The sequence below is a fragment of the Anser anser genome, assembly GCF_964211835.1.
Source record: "Anser anser genome assembly, chromosome: 10".
Classification (NCBI taxonomy): Eukaryota; Metazoa; Chordata; class Aves; order Anseriformes; family Anatidae; genus Anser; species Anser anser.
The window spans coordinates 21,462,674-21,489,309 of NC_139730.1; the positions used below are offsets into that span (position 1 = coordinate 21,462,674).

Sequence of the window (26,636 nt, forward strand, 5' to 3'; positions counted from 1 at the left end):
GGTTAATCACCAGCAGAGCTTCTACACTTCTGCCAAAATTCTTATGAAAAATATTTAAAGAGAATTTGAAATGTTATGCCAAAAAAATAAAAATAAAATCAGACTTCTGTTCTCCACTTCTGCAGACACGACTGCCCAGTAAATGAGGTGCTGGGCTGGTGCTGCATTTAATTCTCCATGATCACATTTGCATGCTATATGCAGCACTGCAGTGGTCCAACGTTTTTCTTGTCTGTCCTGACTACAAGTTCTTGGAGGCAGAGGCCCTTTCCTGCTTTGTTCCTGACAAGCAGCTTGTGCAGCCATGTAAGCAACAAGTTCCTATCAGTAGCAACTCTGGCATTTTCTGGTTCAGAGCAGCGACCTCAGCAATATATTTCCACACTGACTTTGTCCTTAAGTAACAAGTAGTTGCAAGAAAATAACACTGCCTATATATTTAAAAGTATTTTGCATGGCTTTTTAAAGGCATTGCTTTTTAAACACTGGATGGATGCTCTCCCTGCCATCACCACTGCACTGTCATTGGCTATACTTTGCTTTGCTTCTGTAAACCGCCCAGGTGTTCAAACAACAGCAGGTAGAAAAACATCCCCCTAAAATGTTTAAGTAGGAGCGGGATAGGACATTATCCTTTTGTTCCAATGAAAACCTCATAAAAGGTCTAAGTAATATTGTCTAAGCCCTGATTTTTCCAGACAAAAAACATCTAATTCTTTTTGTAACATCACAGAGTATTATTGCAAAGCATCCCTAGCAAGTCCAAGCTACACAAACTAGCTGCAAAGCTTTTAATTTGTCTAAGGAGATGCTTAAGCTGGATCAAGCATACTCAGGTGTTACAACTCAACAAAGGAGTTTGGCAATTATTCCTTTGAGAGAAGGGGAATTGCACTAACTAGTATCACTCTCGTCTCAGGTGATCCAACATGCAATACCTACTGCAGCAATAATTAATTTGGCCCGTATTTTTAGAATTTTTAGGTTATAGAAGAACAATGGCTTTGCAATTTTATTATTATTCAACTTTTAGAATTTTAGAATAACTTGTCCCACTTTTAGAACCATATTACTTTCCCTATTTCACACAACAAATGTTTGCCATGAACTCAAATCCACGTACATAATTACTGATTTTTTTAAATTTTTTTTTTTTGGAATGCAACCTACCCACACACGTTACCTGAAATTTGGTTTCTGTTTTCACCTTCCTTCTGAATTAAACTAAAATAGCATCATTTTTATGCTAATATCTTCATAACTCAAAAAAAAATGAAATTAGTATTTTATAGCCTCAGACACCTCCTTCAGACAGCTACTTCATAGGCAAGCAGACTGACGTAATAAAAGCAGAGGGCTTGAAACATACCACAGAGTCTGAGCTAAAATCCACTGAAACCAGATGAAGAAAGAATTCCTTTGACACCCACGGTTTCAGGTCTGGGCTCAGTAAATGACCTAATGAAGATATTAATGCATAATCATAACTTCCTATTCTTTTTAAATTACATGTTAGCAGTTGGATACAGTTGCCTGACGGTTACCTTGATGAAATCTTTTTCACAGAATCATCTAGGTTGGAAGAGACCTCCAAGATCATCTAGTCCAACCTCTGACCTAACACTAACAAGTCCTTCACTAAACCATATCACTAAGCTCTACATCTAAACGTCTTTTAAAGACCTCCAGGGATGGTGACTCAACCACTTCCCTGGGCAGCCCATTCCAATGCCTAACAACCCTTTCAGTAAAGAAGTTCTTCCTAATACCCAACCTAAACCTCCCCTGGTGCAACTTTAGCCCATTCCCCCTTGTCCTGTCACCAGGCACGTGGGAGAATAGACCAACCCCCACCTCGCTACAGCCTCCTTTAAGGTACCTGATAGGCTCTGGCAGAACGGGATCCCAACAGTTTCGGATACTCTGTGGCTGACCAGCTGAAGTCTCCAGCAGGACCTGAACAGCCACATTCTTGCTGCCATCTGACAGAAACTTCTAGATTGGCATACACCTACCAGCGCTGTTCCTTGTTTTACAGTTTGGAATCAGCTCTATATTAGTTCCTGTAAAGAACTGACACCATACTAACCAGAACCTTTAAACTGCATGCACAGCATGCTTTACCACAGGCAGCAAAAACTGTTTCGGATTTCATCATACGATTGGCAATCAACATCTGCAGAATGGTACCATCTTTATGTTTTTTTTTCTTTTCTGACGTGGCAATGAATTTGTTTCTACTTTATTTTTCAAACCCCAATTTAAATATATTTAAAAGGTAAGCAGTATACATACATTATGCAGAATGATATTGCGTTATGTATATTTTTAAGCACCAACTGCCTCCTGTTCTTATTGCCATAAAATTGAAAGATTCATGATTTTAACCACAGATGAGCTACCATAATTGCATATTTTACAGCCTGACCAAGTTTTCTTGAGTCCTTCCACCCGCTCCACCCCTCATCTGTACCTCATGGCTGCCTCTCGTCGCATCCCCACCTGAACTTGTACACCACCTGGCTCTGGGGATTATGGCCAAGAACTCTTTGTTTCTGCTAGACTACAGAAAAATTAAATGCATAATAAAAGATGGATGCACAAGCTTCTTTATAGAAATCCTTTCATAGAAAGGGATTACAGTTTACTATTTTAATTTTATACTGGTAAAATTTGTAAAATTTTTGTAAACTGCAAAATCTTCTTAGGAAGCAACAGCTCAATGAAATGCCAGGTTGATTACTCATTAAAAACTACAGAATCCAATTTGGTGTGAAAAGAATACTTTTATGGATACAAATAGGGGGATCCCTCAAATCTTTAACTATAGGAAAAAAAAAAAAGGAAAAAGAAAAAAAAAAGCCATATCCTGGGCTGTATTGAAACAGTATTTATAAAGTACATAAGGATTGGAGTCGTAGTATAAATAAACATCCCACTGATTCAAAAGCATACTTTTCAAATTTTTAAACTGACCAATATTCCAAAGACTAAAACAAAACATGCAGCTATAATGCTACTGGGAAATAAATAAATAAATAAAACTAATCATTTTAGGTAGAGCCAGTAAAAAACCCTGCTAGCTATGGTACAGCATAATGAAAGGAAAAGATTATACTTTGTTAGAAGAATTAGGTTTCCTAATGATTCCAAAATCTATATAGCAGCATAGGTCACACAGATCTTTCCACTGAATTTAGTGACTGGAAAATTTGATTCCCCATTTGATTTGATTTAAAGCTCTGGAACCAAAGCATTTGTATGTGCAACTGTTTCCACCCTTTTATTTTGATCAGTTTTCAGCACTTGTTTCAACAGTAACTACTCCACTATTACAAGTCAGTGACTGAATTGCAAAAAAGGAGACGTAACTAAAAATGCCAATATTAAAATAGTCCAGGAACACTCCATTAAAGTTATGTTATTTGGGTCATTGGTGCCACTATAGATTCTCTCCTGTTGTTATATAGGCTGCATAAAACAACTTCATGCCCATACGCCCAAAAAAAAAAAAAATCAACTTCTACTGATCAATGAAATAGGAGCAGATGTTTTCAAAGTAGAAGAAAATACAAAGGTGCACATACAAATTGAGTTATCCTAGGCAACGGAGATCTATTCCTGCACTGTATGGGTTTGTTTTCTGAGAATTTGACAGCTGTTACTCTGGCAAATACATATTCACTGCTGCAGTGTCCTGAATCTGTTTTCCTGAGTGAGAATTTGACAGCTGTACAATTATTTCTAGTGCAGAACAAGGAAATGCACTGATTATTGCCTTCATCTTGCTTTATTCAGTCTCAATATGATACAACATAGACGCTATCCTTCCATGTCAGCTACTCGCTGGAACTGAAATTTGGCAATGGAAACACAAAAGTAGATGGGCCTTAAGTTAAGACCAAAAAAAAGAAATAAAAATAAAAATGTAGAAACTTGTTAATTATCTCAAAGGCTTGTTTTTTCCATCCAGGCAGAATGAGCTCAAGATGAGCTGCTTTCCTGGAAAGGAGGCTACTGTGACGTCAGTTCAGTAAATTTCTCAGTGGTCTTACAGTTCTAATCAATTTACTGTTTTCCAGATTTTTACTGGTAATGTACCTCAAAGACTGTTGACAAAGAAATGCCTCTTTCCTACTCCGCACCAATTCTTGGAGCAACTGCCAAACCATCTCTCAGTCCCACAATCCTTCACCTACTGCCTCCAACCATTCTCCTCCATTTTCTTCATTTTCTTAACTTGTCAGGGGGAGGGAGAAAGACTCAGATTGTGGGATGGTATTTGTTATTAGTTCTCTGTCCTCTGCAGTGACTATTCTCTCCCTCCCTCCTTGCCACCTTCTTGGAGCCTTCCTCCCATTCCAACTCAAGAGGAGCTGCATGTTGCAACTGGCGAAACCCTGGCGTGATTAATGACTGAGCCAAGAGCTCTGGAGAGAAGAATAGAAGCTGAGACTGGCAGGAAGAGGGAAGCTGGATGATTTTCAAGAAGCTGACTACTATTTTATTCATGACAGGGAAGAACTGGTTACAGAGTAATCACCAGCTATGTGACTTTTCCCAGGTCCAAAATCCAAAACAAAAGAAATAGAACTGGATATTTGTATAGTGTTTCTTATCCACGGGCCTCATAGCAAATACCATCACCCCTTCACTTAGGAGGAAAATTGAGTCACAGAAAAGTTGAATGATTTTTTTACACAGTAAGGGAAGGGCAGAGCCCTGGCTAAGATCCTCTGGCTCCCAGTATCACATTGACCCCACAAGATGCCTGCAAGGCTCTTCTGCTCATGACAGCTCAGAGCAAACCCTCTGTAGCATAAGCATGGTAACACAAAGCTCCAACCTGTGCTGTCTCAGCCATCACCCCACTTTGTGGTGGGCCTGGCAGCACTTCCTAATGGGCAGCATGTAACACAGCACTGAAATGCATGAGGTAGTTCAGACAGCGCAGATCAAACAGCAAAGCAGACTGAACTAGCCAAACCCAACACTGCACTGAATCCAGCACCTCTGCTGGGCTGTATCTCTTTCGTCTGAAATCTCCAGGGAGCACACACCTAAAGCACTACAACTGCTGCAGGGACACTGCTGCCCATACTTCATCTAACAACTTTCAAGTCCATCCTAGCAAACACAGTGGCTGCAATATGGAGGTTTCCTAGATTCCCTGTTGAGAAAAGATAAGAAACTGTAACAAATAAACAGATTTCCCAACTCACCAGGGTGACTTTTCTAAAGGATTATTCAGGATCTGTCATCAATTTACTGCCTGCCTCTATCTGTCTTAAATTCTGTGTGATTACTTTGTTTAGTTTTGCTGACACTTGTGTTTTGTTTAAGGGTCTCTTTGTGCAATCCTTTGTGTCTGCTTTAAATAAGCACTCTTCCTGTGCTTGTAGCAGCATGCTTGAGTTCAGCAAGATGTCTATCACTTAATAACCAAATGAAAAGTTTAATCACCCAAAAGCTAGCTTTCAACCTGCAGTTAACAAAACAGAAAAGCTAAGGGTGTTCCATATGTATTTTTCTCTCCATTTCTTCTGTTATCACATTTGCTTGTCTGAGCAAGTTTGGTGCTGTGTATTTAGTCCTGTAAATATCAGCTCAGCATGTGGAAACATGCAGCATGTACTCTTACTTTGCAGTCAGAATCAGTCCAACAAAGCACAGCAATTACTCATTGCAGTCCTTCAAAACTGTTGTTTTTTTGTTACTGATCACTGAGAATGTATGAAACTGAAAGAATATGCACTAATGGCTTGCTGAGCACATCAACTGTAGAAAATTGGGCAAGCATATCTGAGCAAAACATGACATGGAAACCAAACAGGAAAAATACAAGTCATGCCAAGGTGTCATTTTTACAAAGTGACTTTTTTAAAAAACCAAAGAGACAAGTTAATGTCCCAATATGGGACAATAAAGCTATGTTAAAAACACTTGCCATTAACAGCCATCTGCTCTCTGCAATTTGGGGGTAATTTTTACGTACAGCTGACAGCTTTGCATCATCTTTCCTCTTTCGTGAAGGATTGTCTATGCCTCTAGTGTACAAAGCCTCTGAGAAGCAGGATCTGTCCATTACCTTGTGGCTTACAATAAGCTGATGCACTAATAAACATGTAGTGTTCTGCACTGGATTCCCAAACAGAAATCACACACAGGATTTGGAGGGGAAAAAAAAATATATATAATATATATATATATATATATGCTAATAGTATTCCAGTCCTCCCTAATAATATTCTGCTCATGTCAGCACTGCCTGTAAAAATCAAGAGACAAAGTGTGCTCACTGCCCTTGACACATTGTGATGGTAAGAAAAATCAAGACTGCTTTCTCACTGTTCTCTGAGTACAAGGAGAGATCTCTGCTTAAGCCTATCTTCTTGATCAGAATGCCTCTGGTGTCCTTACGCCTTTTCCTCCTGTTTGAACTTGTCTCTTCAGAATATTTAGTAAATATAGTTCATGTTCACACCTAAAGTAACACTACCTTCTTTTGTTTTGTTACGTTAGATACACTCACAACAAATGGCGTGGTTGTACTTCCCTCATTCGCAATCCTTGCAAAGAACACTTGCACAAGAAAAGTGCAGAGAAAACTAAAATCCTATTAACATTCAAATTGTGCTCTCACTACTGTTTCCATTTCTCAGATCTGATATAATTTTAATATACACTAGGAAAAAAGTCCAGAAAAAAGAAACTGGAGCAGCTAAAAGTGATTTTTCTATTGCCTTAAAGCACTTCCTTCAATACACAAGGGAGATGGTGGTCAAGCTCCCACAAAATCTAGATCAGTCTTGTGACTGTAGCCCAGCAAGCACCCACCCTGTAAACATTAGGCATATTTATGCATTATTTAACACTGGACTATGCAAATCAGTCAGAAACTCTTCATTCCAGTCCCAAAATGTTGATGAAGCTACACTTAATTTGAGCCTATTTTACGTTTTGAACATCCAAAAGTTAAGGAGTTGTTTTTAGTCTTCAAGCACTGGAACAAAAATGAGTACAATTTTCATAATTATCACTGAGGGTCAAGTTACAAACATCTTCAGCTATCAAAGACGCCTTGAGTATTGGTTCATCTGGACCCACTTAAAATGCAGCTAAACCAGTGCCTTTTCCTCTCAAACAAAACACATTTGCCAAAGTAATTCTCTTGAGTAGGAATTCAGACTTGTTTGTACACACGCTAGATCTATTCTTGAACTGAACTTTCTTTAGCTTGTAGTTGTCTGCAAAACGGGATCCATGTCACCATGCTGGTTTTGTTTCATGCCCTCAGCTTTCCTATGATTGGGTCTGATCCAAACCCAGAGGTATAGCAATGGAAAGACATGCAATTGTGACTTGAACTGGCTCCAGATCAGCGTCAAGAACTAGTATTTTTCTTCTGTGTCATACCTGAGCCTTGGTGCAGATGACCTAAGAGAAAGTTTCAGGAGATAATTCTCCACACAAACTGTGAGCCTGGTATTCATCAGCTGTGAAGCAGACACAGTATTACTGCCTGTCATACCACTGAGAAAACATGGATCTTAACTGCAGCACATACCTTAGAGCGGAACATTTTTTTAGATAGGTTTTTTGTTTCACTGTTAGAACAGCCATGCCTGCGGTACAATCCACTACACATCTCACCTCTGAACCGTGTTGCAGAAGCACTGCAAATTTTTCTGATTCATGACAACACACTCCATATGGTCCCCTTTATGAGTATTTCACCCTCCTAACTCTACATTCTGCTTATAAGAATCCACCTACCAATATTCAATCATTTCAGGTAAGCCCTTATTTCTTTGCTGGTGGCTCTGCAGTAGTCGGTTTCACAGGTAAGATTACTGTCACATCGCTGCCTCTCAGCATGACATTCTGCAGCTCCCAAATGCTCCTAACCCACATCCATCATTTGGTCTCCATGCCAGCTTTCCTTTGCTCCTGCCCTGTACATGGTCACAGGATTCCCAGTACCCTTGCATTCACTCTGAAGTCTATCAGTGTTTTCCTCATGTGGCTGAGCACCCCATAAATTCCAATTAACAGGATGGAGCACTGTTACTGTGACCGCTCCACTATCCCACATGGCAGGCACTGATTTATGCCATTCTCTTCTATGTGAGCTGCCAGTGGTTTCAACCCTGGTTCTTTCTCTCTGCCTAGTCATCAGTATACCATTGCCTCTGCTGGGCTGATCCCATAGTCAGTGCTCGCCTCCTTACCAGTGGGCTGAAAGCTATTTACCTTTTGGCTCATCTGAATCTCAACTCTGTATTGTTGTGCTTGGGGTATCTACCACGGGCACAACAGCACAAATGTCATCATTGGTGTTTTATTTCTGTCTCCTCAATTCTATTTTTTTCAAAATGGCTACTAAACTTCCTTAAGAGCACCTTTATCCATCTCATTTCCCTGTCTGTTTTGTCTTTCCTAAATGTTACACTCCACTTCCTATACTGTTTTGTTTACTTTGAAACATTTTCATTCAGAACAGAAGGAAATTTGTGCTTTGCATGTCTGTAAGCACAGAATAAATAAGAATGCATGTGTTTCACATTAGACTGCCATGAATATTTATTTAGTCATCTATTCTAGCAATCCATACATCTTACTTCCTCAGGCCTCTTATTAACTATCCACTAGAACTGAAGGACTTACTGCTTACAGTTCTACTTCTCACTGATGAAAATTACTTATCGTGTTTTTGTGTACCATTCAGTTCCTGTCTCCCACTCAAGTCAGAAACATCAGTAACTATTTTTGACCAGATTTGCAGCACAGAAAATTTCAAATATTTTTGCAAATCCCGAGATGCAGAGTACAGGTGGTGCAGGAAAACCATTTAGATTTTGCAAAAAAGCTTATCAACTAAGCAGCAATTCTGTAGACTGAAACAGAACTGAAATCCATTGAACAGAGACAGACTACCCTCTGCAGTTTCAGGTAACTGACTCATGCTTGGCCCTTTTCTAGATAGAATTGTAAGTGTATGAATGACTGAATTGGGTTAATAAACTAAACTCAACCCACGTCTTCCCTCAGAATTAATCTCAGAGTTTACATGTCTATTTTCCCTGAGATTTTGTTACTGTTCTCATCGGCTTCTTCCTGTGGGGCCTGCAAACACACTCCAGGAAAGAAGCTTGCCAGGATATAAGAGAAATCTCATGAGAAATTCTGTTGTTGGTTCATTTCCAGGAAAATTCTGCAGACTCAAGACACATAAGCACATTTCTCCAAAGTTGGGAGACAATACCTGTGATATTTCCAATAGCAACAGTGATCACTTCCTGAAAGTTGTTCTTAATAGTCTCACTTTTCAGACGCTAGTTGGATGTGAAAACGTCATTGCCAGTCTAAGCAGCACAGAAATAATGAAAACTTAATCTAAAACAATAAATTTGTTTTGAATTCTGCAAAGGGCTGCAGAGACTTTACATGAAAATTTTAAAAATTAGAGGAAGAAAAACCTTTACTGTTCTTCTTTTCCAACTTTCTTTGGACATCAGACCCAAGTGTTTGTGGGTCTAGCAGAAACTCATTATTTTGCTTTGATCCAAGTCTGTGGTTCCTTTAGACAACACCATTAACCTAATTAGCTCCTGCACTAGGCAGAAGGCACGTCTCCTGAGACTTTGTATGAGGAGAAACAAGGACCTCAGAAGGACCACCACAGTATACAGAGAGCACTTCTGTATACTAACCAAAAGGAAATGGAGAGGACAGGAGGGCACCTGAAATCCAGGAAAGCTTTCTTCAGGAGTGAAACTGAAGTTAAATAGCTCTGTCTGCTCATGATCCACAGTCCAGAATGCTCTGCTCATGATCCACAGTCCAGAATGCTCTGGCAATAGCAGCAGGTCATATTGCATCTCAACATGACACACCTAAAGCAAACAAACAAAACCAACATGAACATTCAAACGCTCATTACATAAAATCCCCAGATAGGAATCGCAACTCAAGTTTCCCTAATCCTGATACCAAGATAGTATCCATCCCATTATGCTCTGTCACTTTGCCTAACAAATTAGACCATACAGACAGGCATCCTTTTCTGGATCCAGTCAGGTCAGGGTTGAGGTTACTGCTCACAGCTGCCAAAACTGACCTCACCGATATCACCATCTTAGTTCAGCTAATGTTGCGGATGATACCTACAAAAATCTGTCTCAACCTGATTGAGGACTTTACTGACTTCCTTAGAGCATGGACCCTCTGAAAGACCTCGTGCTCAGCAGAGAGCCCAGCGCTCTCACCGCGCACTGCACATGCTACAAACATCAGCCAAAGTAGGCTGCTTGGGGAGACAGATGGAGGAATTCCACCATCTGCTCCTGATCACGTTCAGATAAATCCTGGATAGTGGATTGCTCTGATTTGGGGTTTTCTAGATGTTTACAGTGAATTTCAAGCAGATCAGAAATGTCAGTACAAAAAACATAATATCAACGGAATTGAGGCAACTCTAGAGCCAGGTCACAACCAAGCTGGATCAGAAGGGTGGTTTTTTGCTTTTAGTTTTATTTCATTTTTAACTTAAAACCAACTTTAGTCACCCACACCTGTTATAAAATCTATTTCCAAGTCACACACATTATCTTTTTTGTTTGGGTAAGGTGAGGGGAATGCTTCCTTATTCAATATTCTTAAGCTGTTTGCATAAAATACATGCTAAATAATTCAGGAGACTGACTGGTAAAAGGCAAAGTCTTTACAAATAAGAAAGACTAAAAACAGAATTCATGGAAAACACTCCAGAGTCCCCTAATTCTTCCATTGTTGAGCCTCAAGTACCTTTTTTTTTTTTGGTATTATTATTTTTCAAGTAAGAAAGGGATTTCTAGAATGCATCTCTTGGACACACAGGACACACATACCTCAGTATACCATTAAGCATACAAACTCCTTTTTTTTTTCTTCTATTTACGAAACATTTTCCTTGCCTGTAATTGCCAATTTTTGTACAATTGCTAGCCCTAACTGCAATCCGTCATTTTACTTCTTGTGCTCATAACACTGCATTCCCAGTCATAGTCAAATTAAGGACTGATCTGTTGTCCACTGAAGCCAGAAGACAGGGATTCTCCAATTTCAGCAGAGTAGGGAACTAAGGAGATAGAAAAGAGTTGTGCAGCTATTTGCTGCCTAAATCCTAGCAATTTAAAATACATGAAGTTTACTTTGGGGGTTAATTTTATACTGAATTATAGAAGATTATACTCTTCACACAATCAAAGGCAGCATATCCAGATCAAGCAAATCACACGGAAGTTCTGATTTGTGAAATACAAGCTAGTGTGGCCAAAGACTTTTTTGAGAAAAGACAAAAATGCCAGCCTTTTATGCTCTTTTGACTTTTTAAAATGACTTTTTGTTGTTTTATACTGGGATAACTACTGAGTTCACCAGGTCAGAGAACCACATGAAGTTGCTGATCTAACCCTAACTCCTATAGCCCACGGTCACAAATACATTGTTTCAGCAACTGAAAGCAGTTTGTGTGTGATTCCCGGTGAGAAATTCATCACAGCACCCCAGGCCCCCTGCTTTTGGATGTCTGTCTGTAACCTGGATCTTTGCAAAGTGTAGTAATCACATTTCAACAATAAAACTTCTAGAGATAATTAGATTTTACACTGCCAGCCAGCTCTTCATTGCTAATACTTATGATGCATTACATATTTGTCTGAGAACATTAGTGCTCAGATAATTAACTCTTCCGCTGGGTGTCCAGGTTATGCTGTTCAGTGAAAACACACTGCACCCACAGAGACGTGCCTCATATAGAAGCACATCTAATTCCTAAACCTCTTATGTGGTCACTAAATTAAAATCTAGGTTATAGCAGTTAAATGAATTCCCTTTTCATTCTTTTTTCTCTCCTTTCTTTTTTGGCACTTTCTAGCAAAACAGTTCACATACAATCGCTTGATGGCTGGAAACTATGCTTGGCAGAAGGAGCCGAGACTCAGCGTGGCTCCAGTCAAGACAAACAGCTGAATTATTGTGACGTTAGTAAACAGGTGATTAGTCTTGCATGTCATTGTACACCACCTCAAGCTCATTACTGAAGTCTTACAACACTCTCTTTAAAAATTCAGACCTGTTTGACCTGCTACCAGCCATGGTGCATTTCAAGCACTCATGGATAAAGTGCAATCTTGTCAAACTGAAGACACCTGCTCCCAGCAGGAACACTACTTATGAACTGCCAAGTTTTTTGTTACAGTACCTTGAGAGGCAATGATTTTTCCATCTGCAATAACTAGCATCAACTTGGCTGCAGTCTATTTATTGCCACATGAAGTGCATACAGGTATAAAAGCAGGAAGTACACAAACACAAAATGGGAGAAGACCACTGAAGATAACTTCTGCTGTGTGCTCCACAAGCTTTTGAAATTCATTTTCTTTGGAAACGCTGCTGGCAACAACTTTCATTTCTTTTTTCTCCAACACCAGGTCTGTCAGAGAGAAATTCACTCCCCTGTACAGGGGTGTATATAACTTATTTCAGATGTGACAATATAAACTAAAGATATCTCCCCTTTCCGTTACTCTTGTGCTCAAGTTTTGTCAACTGTTGTTGACCTAGGGGTGGATAATTCACTTCATGGATTAATCAAGCTCTGTCCTTGTCTCCCCCGCAAAGCCCCTGCTGCAGCACAGCTGCATGCACAGCAGGGCACCTTGCTTGGCTCCGCTCTGCCCACTGCTGTTTCAAGCTGCCTCTACTCCCTTCTTCACAGGCTCTGCAGAGGAAATGCATACCAAAGTACTTCCTTTTGCTTGATCTTATTTCTTCAGCGATGCTTGCTCCTGGATAGCAGACCATATATGTCAGTGTACCTCTAGATTAAAGGCTGTCTTTAATCCTCTTTGTTCCAAGAAAAACACGAACACTGGGATAATTCTTTCCTTCTTGTCTTTATTTTATGAGGGTGCAAATGGTAATTTAAGCTAATTACTTTTTAGTACTGTGGTCATTAAAAGTCCAGTAAAAAGATGGTCTAGGGCTTCAGTGAAGGTATCATAGAATCTAGGTTTATTTTCAGTGTCTTCCACAAGCGCCATGAAAAGCCTGATCAGGAGCTCAGTGCTCCTCAGACTTCCCCCAGCAGCTTAATTCGACAACACATTGCTTGCTCTCTTCGCTACCCTTAAGAGACCTCAATGAGCAAAGTCCATTTGGTGGCACTTAATCATATATATGCAAATGTTGCATTTAGAATTTGGAGCTCACCATGAGCCTATTTTTCTTGAGCTGTTATTTTAAAATGTGCTTTAAATAAATTTTGCAGTAAACATGCGGTATGTTTCAGTAACAACCATTTTTCTCCTGATTAGTAAATTACTGTTGTTTCCAATGTTTCATTCTAACTACTACTTGCTTAGAGTCACAGGAAAACAGAGCACTTAGTCAAGACAAACTTCCCTTTATTTCCATCTCAGCAAAGCAAGCTCTAGATTACTTTTAGAAAAACAGTTTTCAGCTGACAAAGTGAAAAATGTTGCATAACGGCAAACTTGTAACATGGTAAGAAAGTTTTAATAGAAGGATTACCACTTTCTGTTGTAACTAGTTTAAAAGTCCTTTAAGAGTTTCTGCTAAGAACAGACGATTATATTTGCAGTATTTATGTAATTTCTATTGGCTGGCTGTGTAATAATTTATGAAAGTTGTGACAGCACAGAGCTTTAATACAGATTAAGTGATATTGAGAGAGGAAAATACAACACACTGGCATTTTGCTACACAGAATACCAATCCCAGGATCATCTAGAATTGTAAAACAATTCAGTTTGAAAATATAAATTGTGTTTTCCCATCCAATGGGAAAATCTGTCTCAAGCACATATTCTTCTGCGTAGGTATGTATCAATTCTATCTCATTATACGATGTTACCTGTGTGTCAGAACCCATTTATACAGACTTAGGAAGACACAAGCAAGTCATTTATATCATTCTCATCTAGAGATAATAAATATCTTTAACACTATATCATTTTGCATTCAGCTTTGGTCAAGTATCTTAAAACTTTTCAGTTCTATTTGTATGCATTTCTATTTGTAAAGCTAGGCAATCATAATGCAAGTCTTAGAGGAAGGTGAAGGTTTTAACTTTCTAGTTCATGGCAGAACTGTCCAAAAATAATGTCAAAAAGTCAATACAGAATGGCCGTGATTATACCAGGGTACTGCAGTGCAAAATAAAGTTAGGACTGCCCTGCTGGTTAGCTAGATAATGCTTCTTTTCAATGGCACATAGCTCTCATCTACAAGCCTGATAGATGCCAGGAAAACATTTCTCACATAGGATTTATATACTTCTAATTGGAAGATAATTTAAGTTTTACTTTGGTTTGAGGTTGGTCAAGAGTTTTGGTGTCCAGGAGATCAGTGAGCAGATTATCAGTGAACTGACGAAAAGTAGGACAAAAATGCAGCTGGTGACAAAGGTTTCATGTTTGTATACCTGTGAATGCATGTGAAATCATACATGCCAGCACATGAAATCTCCAGCTCTGAATTTTGCATTTGCAAAGTCCCCATTTTAATTAACATCAACTATAATCGTATGGTAAACTAGGCATAATAACAGTAATTAAGACCTTGGCCTCTTAGAACACATCAGACACACACACACACAAAATCCAATTTGGAGAAATATATGGAGCATTCAAAGGTCAGTACTGAGATTTTATCTGGGATATCTAAACAAACAGGCAAATCAACCCTATTTAACAATAAAAGTGTTTTTCTTGAGATCTCAAGAGGATTTCCAATTATTCACAAATGGCTAACTGTGTGCTCCTTTCACAGAATTATAAATGAGTTACCAGAAAATAGCAAGTTTGACAAAACTGTCCAACAGCCCATTAGCTGTACAACTGTGCTAAATAGCCAGAAACAACTCTAAATCTGCCAGAACTAGTGTCTCTCGAGTCCGCCAAGGGGACAGATACTTCAGCTGCAGAAATATCCATTCACAACTTGCCACCATCTGGACCTTGCAAACTAAACACTGAAGTGATGGGCTGGCACATTCCAGCTCAGTAATGGCCCTCTACTTAAGAAAATCTACAGTTAAAGATGGTCATAGCAAGAGGTATTCATGGTTGCTTGAAAGAGATATTTGCATTCACAAAAAATAGGTATATTTTATTGCCTGTATTCCTTCAAAATCTCTTTGGTATGTAATTCTAAAGATCAACTAAACATACTGACAGTTTCAATTGATTTAATTAATTAAAACGTCTATGGGCCAACAACTGGGATTTTTCGTATGAATAGGCTTACAAATAAATTCACTTCCCCTCATCTGATTTTAAGGAGTCCTGGTTTCATTTGGCCAAATTACATGATACACCATAGGACCCTGATCCAAACAGAATCTGGAAGGAGGCCTGTGAACATTTAAATGAAGTTAGACAGGGCACATGGGGAAGACCCAAACACAACAAACAAGGAAGGGACACAGTAGGGCAGCAAACTTTTATCTGGGTACCAAAAAAAAAAAGCAGCACACCCATTAATACTGTAACTCATGCAAAAACTGATCAGAGCAGGTCTAGTCTGTAGCATGTCCCAGCTAGTAAACACACTGAGCATATTTTTTAAAGTCAAAATTTCAAAACTCCACTGATGCTTTTCAAAGAATTGCAACAAAATTGTCAGACAGTCTCTACATCTTAAAGAATTTATTTTCTGCAAGTAAGGAATGGAAAAAAACACCTCACAGCACTGATTTTTTGGAAGAAAAATTAATATTACACATGTTGAGTTCAAGCAGTATATGGGGTAAAAAAAAGAATACAATCACAACAGCCTGTATTAATATAAGTGGGTATTTTTGTTTGTTTTTACAAAACATGTTCCATATTGTTGGATATTTTTAAGAGTGCATTTACTTCTTTACTACTATGAAGACAGGATTATGAGGCCATGCTCATCTCCTTTTTGTATCGGTTGAATACAAATACTTTAGTTCAGTGTTGTACCCTTCAGTCACTGTTCTCTGAACTTTGCTGTTTTTATAGCACCCCTAGAAAAAAAAAAATTGGCATACAGAACAGAGTTTTAAGTTTATGTTGCAACAACAGGACACACTGACTTGCGAGTCTGCAAATTGTTTTTGTTTATCTAGTGTGAAATGATTCATAACCAGTTATGGTTCTCATATCAAAGGTTCCCAGTGGTCTTCAAACTTTCAGAGAAGCAGCCATACCATTGGCAGGCTTAAAGTTCTCTTATTAAGTCTTATGAAATCAATCTATTTCTACTTGTTATTGCCTGAAAAAGCAAAGTAGTCAGCCTCCTTTGAGGCTCATGCTTGACCCAGACACTGATGAAGTAAGAAACCCTTCAGTTCACACCTGAAGTTTTTTCTCAAGCCATCAGACAAGTCCCACACAGTCTCACCAGAGTTGAATGCTATCAGAAAGCATCACTTACCTCTGCTCTGGAGGAGGCATATATAAAAATGAGGGTCAGAAATGCAAATGTGGGTTATTAGCTATAGGAATATCATCTTGTGTTTACTTCCTTGTGCACTACAGGACTTAAGAGCTGTCTTTAGAGTTCTGTGGGCTTTCCTGCATTTGCATTCACTTGTCATTTGCATACTTGGACTACTGAGCATTCTTTAATCATAAATTCATTAATCATTTCTCTGATGACACCTTTCTAGCCCACTAACAAAACCTTGAATCCATGGAGTCATTTAGGAACCAAGTTCCAGATAAATCCACAGGACTTCAAATTTTATAAAGCAGGCCATGGCCTTAAGAAGGGCCAAGATCCTATGCCAGATGATAGGCATTCCCACAATGATGAGTAATTGTAGATTAATCCTCTTCCTGACTTCAAGAAGCATTTCTTTATTTATTGGCAAATGCTTAGAAGTGATTGAAAGGAACAGATACTGCCCCAAAGGGCCCATGCCCTTCCTCTAAAGATATATTATCAATTTCTTTTATTATCATAGTGACAGGAAAACTTGTTGAAATATTTAAAAGCGGGAGGGAGCAAAACACGTTTGTGTTCATTTAGGACCACTTGAAAACAGATCATTCCAAAGACAGAAAGAGAATCATTGGATATTTGAATAATTAATTTCAGCAGACCCATTAATGGGAACCAGTGTAATATTTTGACTGATTCAGCACAACCAGCTTTCACTGATCAGCTTCTAAATTGCAATTTCTAAATTGTCACTTGCAGGAATTTTAGCATGGCACAGTGTAAATCACTAGCCAGTCATGTGCCTAGTGTACCAGATAGAGGGTTAAGATACAAACAGCCTGGTGACAGCCTGGCTATGATAATTAGAGAAAAGTAATGCATACGAACACAGAACTATCATTTCCATCTCTATGAGCAGTTTTACTGTTTCTAAAATGCTAAACCCTGGACATTTATTTTGGATAGTTTAGATTCACAGCAAGTCCTCTGACATACTGTTGAGCATTAATAGGTTTTTGTAGTTGAAGAGCTGAAAGCATAATTTATCAAGATTCATTGTTTTTCTGGAAGATGAGAAAACTAAAAGCAGTAGCCTGGTTAAGATTGCACTTACCAGTGTCTTTATCAAAGCAACAATGCAGGATGAGAAGCAGCTTTTGCTGGTTCAAATCAGCTGCATCAATTCCCTGTTACAGAGAGCAAAAAGATTCAAAACCAGGCAGTTGTACAAGATCAAAAGTAAAAGAGGCAACTTCTGAAGAACTTGTCAACATTTCACCATGCTTGATTTTATTTTTTCTTAAGATGAAATATAGTTGTAAAACATATACGCATCTATTTTTACATTTTAAATGCAAGCGATATCAGCTTTATATTGCAATCTCAACTCAGTCAAGCTGAGCAGGGCTAGAAAAGAGAGCACCTTTCAAAGACGCTGCTACTGCAAGTGCTCTGCACAGTATGGTAAGCAGCACCTCTCTTACAATGATGTAACAGTTTAAAATGCATAGGTTTTGTGATGTTATGCTGACAAACAGGCAGTTATGAAACTTCTATAGAAAACATTATTTAACCTGCATCCCAGCAAATTGCTTGTCCCCGCAGTTGCAATTTTTCACATAAGCCATAAAGACATTTCTGAACCTTGAAGTCCAGACCCCAATTCGCATGGTACATTGTGTGGGAAAAGAAGCTACACCTCCCATTTCCCTGCCAGCTCCCAAGGATCACATCTTTTCTCACTACATTCTCCCAGTATTTTAGCATTGTGTTTTTCCATTTTCATTTCTATCACATTGTTTTGTTTCATTGCATTCTGCCAAACAGTACTGTAACTTGACAGAGCTGCTGTAATCTATATATAGTTTGCATATTGATTCCTGTAGTACTTTGAGATCCTTCAGATAGAAGGTTATCACAATGCAGGATTCCTTCATCTGTCTTTTAAGGTAACCTTTAAAAGCAATAGAATTCAGTTCAGTCCAGATGTTTATCCAAGCTGTTCTAAATCTCTGGTGTCCGGAAATCCAGAAGGAACAGGTTTTTTTTGAGAGACTTTCAATACTAATAAATACCAATTCAGACAAATAACCATATCATCCTGTCACTGTAATCACATGGGATGCTAATAACACCTACCATTTCTGTAGAACTTTATAAAGATGAATCACCACAACACAGTCCTTTGCAGTATTATCCCCATTTCATTACTGAGGAAAGAGGGTGTCTGATACTGTGTTATACCATTAAGTGACCTGTTCCTTCAATGCAAAAAGAATAGCAATGAAAGATGTGGAAACTATTACTGTAACTTTCCCAGCTTTTGTTTGGCTAAATGCTGTTTAAATATTTACATCCCACAAATTTTTATCATCATAGGACATTGTTAAAAAAGCAGGCCACTGAATAATCAAAGTGACACACTGTTTTGAGCTGCAATTTAGCAACAATATTTCACTTTATTGCAATTTCAATCACAAGAGAAAAGTCAGCTGAATGCAAAAACAAAGACGCACATCATTGTTCACTATTTTCTCATGCGGCTTTGAATGTGCGATCCTATCATTTAGATAGGGCATCAACCCCTTGAAATCAAAACAATTTCCTAAAGAAAAATAACAGTGTTCATTGTGTCCGTATCACAGGCTGTATTATAATCCATTATTTAAGCTACGGAAACACTTCCTAGCTTCTGGTCTCTGTGAAAGCTCAGTGGTGTTGGAAAATTGGGGGGCTTGGTTGTTTGGTTTGTATTTGTTGTGCGTTTTTTTTTTTTTTGGTGTCATTTGTTTTTGTGATTTCTCTCTCTCACACACACACACCATTTTGGTGGATTATTTTGTAGCTTTTTGAGTTCACTGAAAAAATCCCAGCCTTCGTGACTAATGCCATAGGTGCCAAAGAACCCTGGGGAAAGCACTGTATGAAAAATATTTGTGTATCTCTATCAGAAATCTTAAAGACCTAAATCCAAGAGATGCTGTAGTAACTTCATTAACTTTAGAAGCCAGAAAATAAAACAACAAGTGTTCAATACAATCTTGACCTCACTTCCAAGTGAACATGGAGTCGTTTAAACCTAAATGTATGCAACCCAAAAAATCATTTCTAAAGTAAAACAGGCTCTGCAGAACTAATTAAGGACATGCTTGGCCCTACTTCACATTCAGCAGTCATCTAAAAAGATCATGCCACAATTCTACTTCCAGTGCCTAAGAGTCACGACCTGGGAATTATCCCAAAATAAGTTAACATTGGTTTTATGTTAATTACACTCTACATTGTGAAAGATTCCAAACATCTCCCTATTGAAAAAGCATGATTTCCTGTCAAATACTGATGGAACCATCATGATTCCATGATTTTCATTTAGGATTTGGGATTTTCTGGTGAAAAACTCTTCAGTCAAGACCATTTTGAGATTTTATCTTCTGGAAGGTAAACCAGCTTACAAGAAACAGGCCTTGACATCACAATTCTGTCCTCTGCAGCAAAGCAGAGAGGCACCAAAAGGGACTTTCACTTGTTCTGTAGCTGGACAGAGAAAATAGTGTCATGTGCTGTATGTAAGTCAAAAGGAACTGCATGTTCATGTGGATTTTAACAAGAAATCATAATCCAGAATTAATTCTCATGACAGTTGATCAATAAATAAATTACTGAATAAAGTATTGCATCACACCATGTTCAAAGAAATTAAGCATAATTAGGAAGGAAGCAAGTAATATGAGATTTTCCACGAGATGCCTCTATTCCAAATATTTTCACCACTTTTGTAGTATGAACTTCAAGACCAAAGCACAGCAAAAAAAGGGTAGCCTCAGCTTCATCAGAGGGCCTAGTACACCCTCACATCTCTGTAATCACAGCAAGAGCCACTTTTTTCCCCTTTAACTTGAATTTGTGGATAACAGGCCTTACCAAATTAGACATTCCCACACAAAACCTGTGGAAAACACAACTGTGTCTTCCGTTTGTGTGCACGCAAATTTTGCTACACCTAATTATCAAAGGAAGCCTAGGTGAATTCTAGGTGTCAAACGAGAAGCAGAAAAGTCAAAGGTGACAAGATGGGTCACTTGGTGACTTCTCTGACAGAATTCCACAATACAACGCCTTAGAGCAGCAAAGGACTGATTCCATCAAGTAGCCTGGTCTAGTCATTCCTACTTCACATCCCTGCGACAAAGCACTGATGCTGATAGTACTTGTGCTAGAACAAGCTACAGAAGGGGACTGAAAAGGGCAGGAAGGGGAGGAGTACATGAAACTTTTCAGTATTCTTGTCCCCAAACCTTTATTCTTTTCATCACCAAACAGTTGCATCTTCTGCTCTGTACTCAGCATGCATGACACAAAGGAACTAGACGTGAACTGTGATGTTCAAATAACCACAGCTAATAACTATGTTCATTCTTCAAGACTTATCATCTGCTTGCACACAGACTGCTGTTCCAGGAGGGTGCTGGGAGCTCTGAATAATCAAGATAGTGATGGTAAAGATAAGCCTTGCAGATTCTTCAGTTCTAGCAGAAAAATAATGAAGGATTTTCTCTGTTGAAGATAAACTAAGAATTAATCCATAGCTTTGTTTGATCCTGCCTGAATCAGGCCATCATTTACATACACAATGAACAGATGCATCATTGCAATATTACTGTAAGACTAAGGTGGAGAAAAGGCTCTCCAGCTCCATTTTTGTTAGGGAGTCATTAAGGTGCCTAAAGAGGTTAGCTTTTGACAACTGTACTAACATGATCAAGTCTCATCCCGACAGGCACCTTTACACTCTCCTCACTACCAAACAGGAAAAAGTGCCTCTCAGTTTCTTTCCTCTTCTGGAAAGGATACCAACGATCAACCTATGTACCAGAAAGAACACAAAAAAAAGCGGGGGGGGGGGGGGGAGAGAGACTTGCAAACAGAGCAAAGCAAACCCTCAAAAACTGCATACGGTATTGTGTTAACTTTGATGTCAATTATTTGTGGCAGAACACATCCCCACATGTAGCCTACTTTGTAGGCACAACACTAAAACTGGCCAGGGGTATTATTTCAATTTCTACAGAGGGTAGTTGATATAGATGAGAGTCAATGCCATTAGCAGAGGAGACAGCAGCAGTCACCCACTTGTTTTTAACAAGGATATCTACACATGCAGGATAATTGTGGTAATTCTGATCAAAGTTACATGTATGAGAGGTACAGGAATGGGCATTGTTTGAAGACATTAGAATAAAAGGCTTTAACTACATGGATAGTGAGGGAGCTCCTACCTCCACCACACTCCCAGGAATTCTACAGTCCGTGCCTGAAGCCAAATTTCAAATCTGTTACAAACCAGATTGAGATGCATTGGACAAATTGAGTTGCATTGGACAAAAACACCTCCTGTGCATAATCAGTATTTTGTTGAGTACCAGTAAGGTTCCTAGCAGTATTTACTTGGTCCACTTTAGAAGTTAGTCCAATGAGATATCAGATGGTTCTACCCACTCTAATACAAGTAGATGCACTCCCATTCTTCAGCCAAGCTACCTTGCTGCTGCATGCCACCCTGATGGCCAGGGACCTAGACAAGGCACTTCTTTGAATTCAAAAGAGAAATAATTTCTTTGAAAAACATCGAGACTGCATCACTGTACAAGCACAATAGCATAATCAGTTTCAGTGATGTATGAAAACAACTGCACTACAAACTAGACACCAAATACATGAAAAAGGAAGACAAGGTATGTGGTTAACTTCATCTTTCTATGTGATCTCTGAAAAGAAAGAAAAACTGTCTTTGGTTGGGTCTAGAGTCACAATTTGTTTCAGAAAAGCATTCAAAATTCTATAAGTACCTTAACATCCTAGACTTTATACATTACCTTTGGCTGATGAAATTCTAGAGCTGTTACAAAAAAAAAAAAAAAAAAACACGCGTTGCCATTGAAGTGGCAATGAAAAACAATTTTGAAAAAAAAAAAAAGAAAACAATCATGAAAAGCCATCAGTTACTATGCAGATGTGGAGTATCACCACTTTCTACAAACACCTCAGTAGGCAATCTATCACCAGACTTGTTAGTAACTGACGAGAGCAAATTCTTCCAAACAGTAACGGCCAAGGCTTCTTTTGTAAGGAAGCAGCTCAGCACTTTATGAAGGTCTGCACAGAACTGTAAGCAGCTTTAGGTATCCTGAAATTCTACAGCCAATTCTGGCCACACCAGTTCTCAAGCATGATCCTCTCATTACTATCAAGCAGCCTAGAAGCAGTATCCATCAAATGAATCAGGTATAGAGAATGTGCATGCATGCACATGTATAAAAGCACGTACTGCCTCAGCACCTTCCTCATTTCCCTGATCCCAGAGCTAATACAGATTTTTAAGCATTATACCCGCAGACAACTTATACAGTGTAAAATCCACCATACAAATTTTTCTATCATGTATCCTGATGGCTCTATGGGAAATATTCTGGTGTTCAGATAAAGAGAAGACTGGCAGCTAGAACCCTGAAGTTAGGTTCCAGAGGGCCCTAACCCCCAAATCCCACCAAAATACAAAAGGACTCCCAGAACACACAACACTGAAAACTCCCAAATGCTCATACCATAGCAGCAAAACAACACATCCCAAGAGCTGATTCTTAAGCACCACTGTAATGGCTGTCCACAGTGTTGAAGTGAAGCAAAGTTGCTGTAAAATATTTAAGATTCCTAAAACCCTACACCCAGAGGAAAGTAATAGATAAGTCCTAAATTTATATTTGACTAGCCAGCCAGCAGTTAGAAAGTGATGCCTGGTGACCAACAGTAATTGTCTGTGCCTTCACCACATCCAGTTTCTGCTCCTTGGAGACAGAAAATGACTATGAGCTTCATAAAGCAAATGTAATTCTAAAATAGCACTAAGAAGCCTGTGTTTGGAATACTTCTACCTTAGGAAAGTATAGTATTTGAATTTTTCAGGCTGAACCTATTTCACTGTCATAAACATAGTGCCTTTTTCTGATAGCATAAACAACGTATTTTGAATTTTGATCTTCTACAACATTATGAAGGAAGATGAGTTAGACATCCAAAACTGAGGCATTTCTCAGTTTCATCTAACAGATTATAAACTATAGAGTAGCATTACGGGTGCTTTGCACAAGAAAAAGGTACTGTTCATATTCCTTTTGAGAGAAGATTTAGTATGTATGATAAAATCCCTGATACAGGTATAGAAAACACACATGGGCCTCATTTTCCAATGCAAAGAGCAAATCTAAAGACGCAGCCTGGTATCATTGCTGAGATAAGCAGCGGTTACTGGACAGCAGCCAGGCAGATAAAGCTACAGTATTATCCAAAGCAATATTGGTAGTGTCCTTCTGGAACACTGACTTTAATACCACCAGTAGAGAGAAACAGTGGATTGAATACCTCTCTAGCTGCTTCATGCACTGGAAAGCTGCTCTAATTGTGTAGCTGTGAATCCTCCATGAAAAGGGAATCCCTAGGTAGAGAAAACCAATACGAGACACATTGGGCACCTGCTTTCATCTCTTTCTCGGCTGATTGGGCTTATTGTGGGCGGTCATGTGAGCTTCCCTCCACCCCCTCTGCCTCTGGCCACTGCCTACACTTGGTCCTCTTCCAGACTCCGGTTTGAACACCCAGCAATGAGGCACAGCAGCTGTTGCCCTGTGTCTCTGTCAGAAGAGAATCCTTATAAGAGAATATTCAGATGGTACAAGTTCTATGGACTCTCTCAACACAAACTAGAGATCCAATTCTATATAATAATAATTTTAAAAAAGTTTAATAGTAGCTAATATAGTTTTTAAAAAGTACCCTTCTCTCAGTATTTTCTAGAATCATTCCTCTTATTATTCTGACTTCTCCCACTGTTTCACTATTGCTCTGTTGGCTTATCTTGCTAGAATAAATTTAAGACTTTATTTAATTTCTTTTACTTATTAATATTCATATGTTACTGCAACACAAATTTATATTTCAAGCTGATAACAATGTCTCTTTTTCTGACAGCCTTAATTCAGAGAATGAAGAACCCAAAGAAATCAAAACTACATTAAGTCAAAACATTACTTGATTTGTTTACAGCTACTTTGGACCTTTTCAGGGTTCAACAACGATACACGTACTTCAACAGAAGTAGAAAAGATTAATAGTTTCCCAGTTCCCATTGACTGCTCTTTTTTACAACATTGCCGGTACAGCATTGCAGAGCCCTTCTCCAAGTCCTTGATTCTATCTTCAAGCAGATCTTAGACCTTGGAAGTCTGAAAACAGAATGGAACTAATTAAAATAGGAGAAAAACAGACCAAGAACCAAAGGGAGAAGCCATGTTTAAAACGAACGGAGGAAGAGCAAGCTAGTTCGACAGATGTGTCGAACAAGCACTGCCGCCTATTTACATAGTAGCAAAGGAGAATGTTAACCTTAGAAAAGGGGTGGGAAGGTCTTGCTTCTAATTTTCAGTTTCCTAATCACACTGGAAACCAGCCCGAACTGCCCATAGAACAGGAAGCTGCTGCCACCTACAGGTGTAAATGCCAGGAAGGCACTAAATCACAGCTGCCGGTCCCCACTGGATGTGAAAAATAACACAGTAAGAGAAGCCAGAAACCCAGTTACATGGCATTCCTGACAGCGAAATTTCATCCTATTTATTAACGCTCTTTCATTATTCCTGTTTTTCAGAGAGTAATACACACACAAAAACCAGCACCTTCTGGACAGGTTAAAAAAAAAAAAAGTTTGCTTTTTTAGATTTTGGTCCAAGGATCCACTCCTAGAAATACAAGACCTCTTTCACTCCTCACAACATGACATTTAATCTTTGTATTATGGGAGCAGAAGTTATCCTTGCAAATAAATAAATGAGCCCAATCCAAGACCATCAGGTCAACTTCCAGAGAACTCAAAAAAATTTGGCTTGCAATTTGTGGAAGTCTGAATTTTTAGCTTTACGATGCTTATTCATAGTTACATGACAGGTTTATAAGTATAGTTTTTGCAACAAGAGCTCAAGAAAGGCTAAGCTGAGAGAAGTTTTTAGAAGAGGCTTGAAATGGTACAAAAAAGCTTGGCACAGCGGAAGAGAAAAGTAGTCCATTATTGGTCACATGACATCAGGGATTTGGCACGCAGTACTCAGGGAACACATTTGGAAGGACTCTGTTTTACAGAGCTATCAGTGAAAGAGGGAAGGTCTCACCTCCTGCATCCAGATAGTTCATAAATTTATATTCCTATGGCCAACAATACCAGCAGAAAATAAAAATAAGAATATTTTTTAAAGAAAGTTTTAGGGGAAAAAACAGCTCATTATTAGACGCTTTTCTCCTGAGCACTGTTTGATTGCTTAAGGAAAAAATAATAATAATAATAAAAATCAGAGTGCAAATACCACATTACATTTTTTCAATATTTCCATCAGCATGCCAACCAGCACAACTTTTGACTGGGGACACTAGTAGCACACCTACACTGTCTGAATGACTGCCAAACTTTACTCTCTTAAGACATTGGGAGGCCTCTTGAAAGTAGCTGTGCTTTGAACTTCCCTGACTCCTGTGGGTTCCCTTTTGGTTAATTGGTATTTTACATAGCTCTAGTGACCACCATCACAGTGAAAGAAAATAAAACAAGAAATCTACAAACGCAGAGGGCACCTCCTTCCCACATTACCCGTTTCAAACTAATGCAGCCTAATTACTCCATCTGTGTAAATTGTGATTGAGCTAGAACAGCCACTGGATCTTGGTCTGCTACAACATCCACAACTAATGTTCCAAGATCCCCTTCTAAGTAAACAAACACAGCCCTAACCCTAATTTTTATGGGGGCAAAGAGGCTACTAATGTAGAATGATATCTACCTGAAATTCACCAGCACTCCAGAGACCAACAGCATTAACAGCACTCCTGCAGGTAGATGGACATGTGGAATAGCTTGTCTGCCTGCATGCTGAGCAGGGCAAGCAGCAGCCAGCTGTATTCTGAATCCTGCAAATGCTTAGAGCATCCTGTAGATGCTCCCCATGAGTGCATTCCTGGGACAGCTTACACAAATGCTAGTTGGGCAACAGTTTTCAATATACTCACCCTGTTTCAGTTCAGTACTGCGAAAGTTCAAGTAACATTGAATAAAATACATTTCT

The 26,636-nt window shown here is 38.9% G+C and overlaps 1 long non-coding RNA gene across 9 annotated transcripts in view; it reads right to left on the reverse strand.

The window, feature by feature from the left end:
- The window catches only part of LOC310904870, a 140,313-nt gene that overhangs the window by 69,907 nt on the left and 43,770 nt on the right, over positions 1-26,636 (reverse strand). For 6 of the 9 annotated variants that reach the window (XR_014588657.1, XR_014588658.1, XR_014588659.1 and 3 more), the window contains one exon: positions 9,714-9,896. The exons of 1 other annotated variant lie outside the window; for it this stretch is intronic. This is a non-coding gene — a long non-coding RNA (uncharacterized lncRNA). Of the gene's footprint in view, positions 1-9,713; positions 9,897-17,677; positions 24,753-26,636 lie in introns of those variants that run through there. 2 more of the 9 variants (XR_014588661.1, XR_014588665.1) reach the window with 2 other exon arrangements.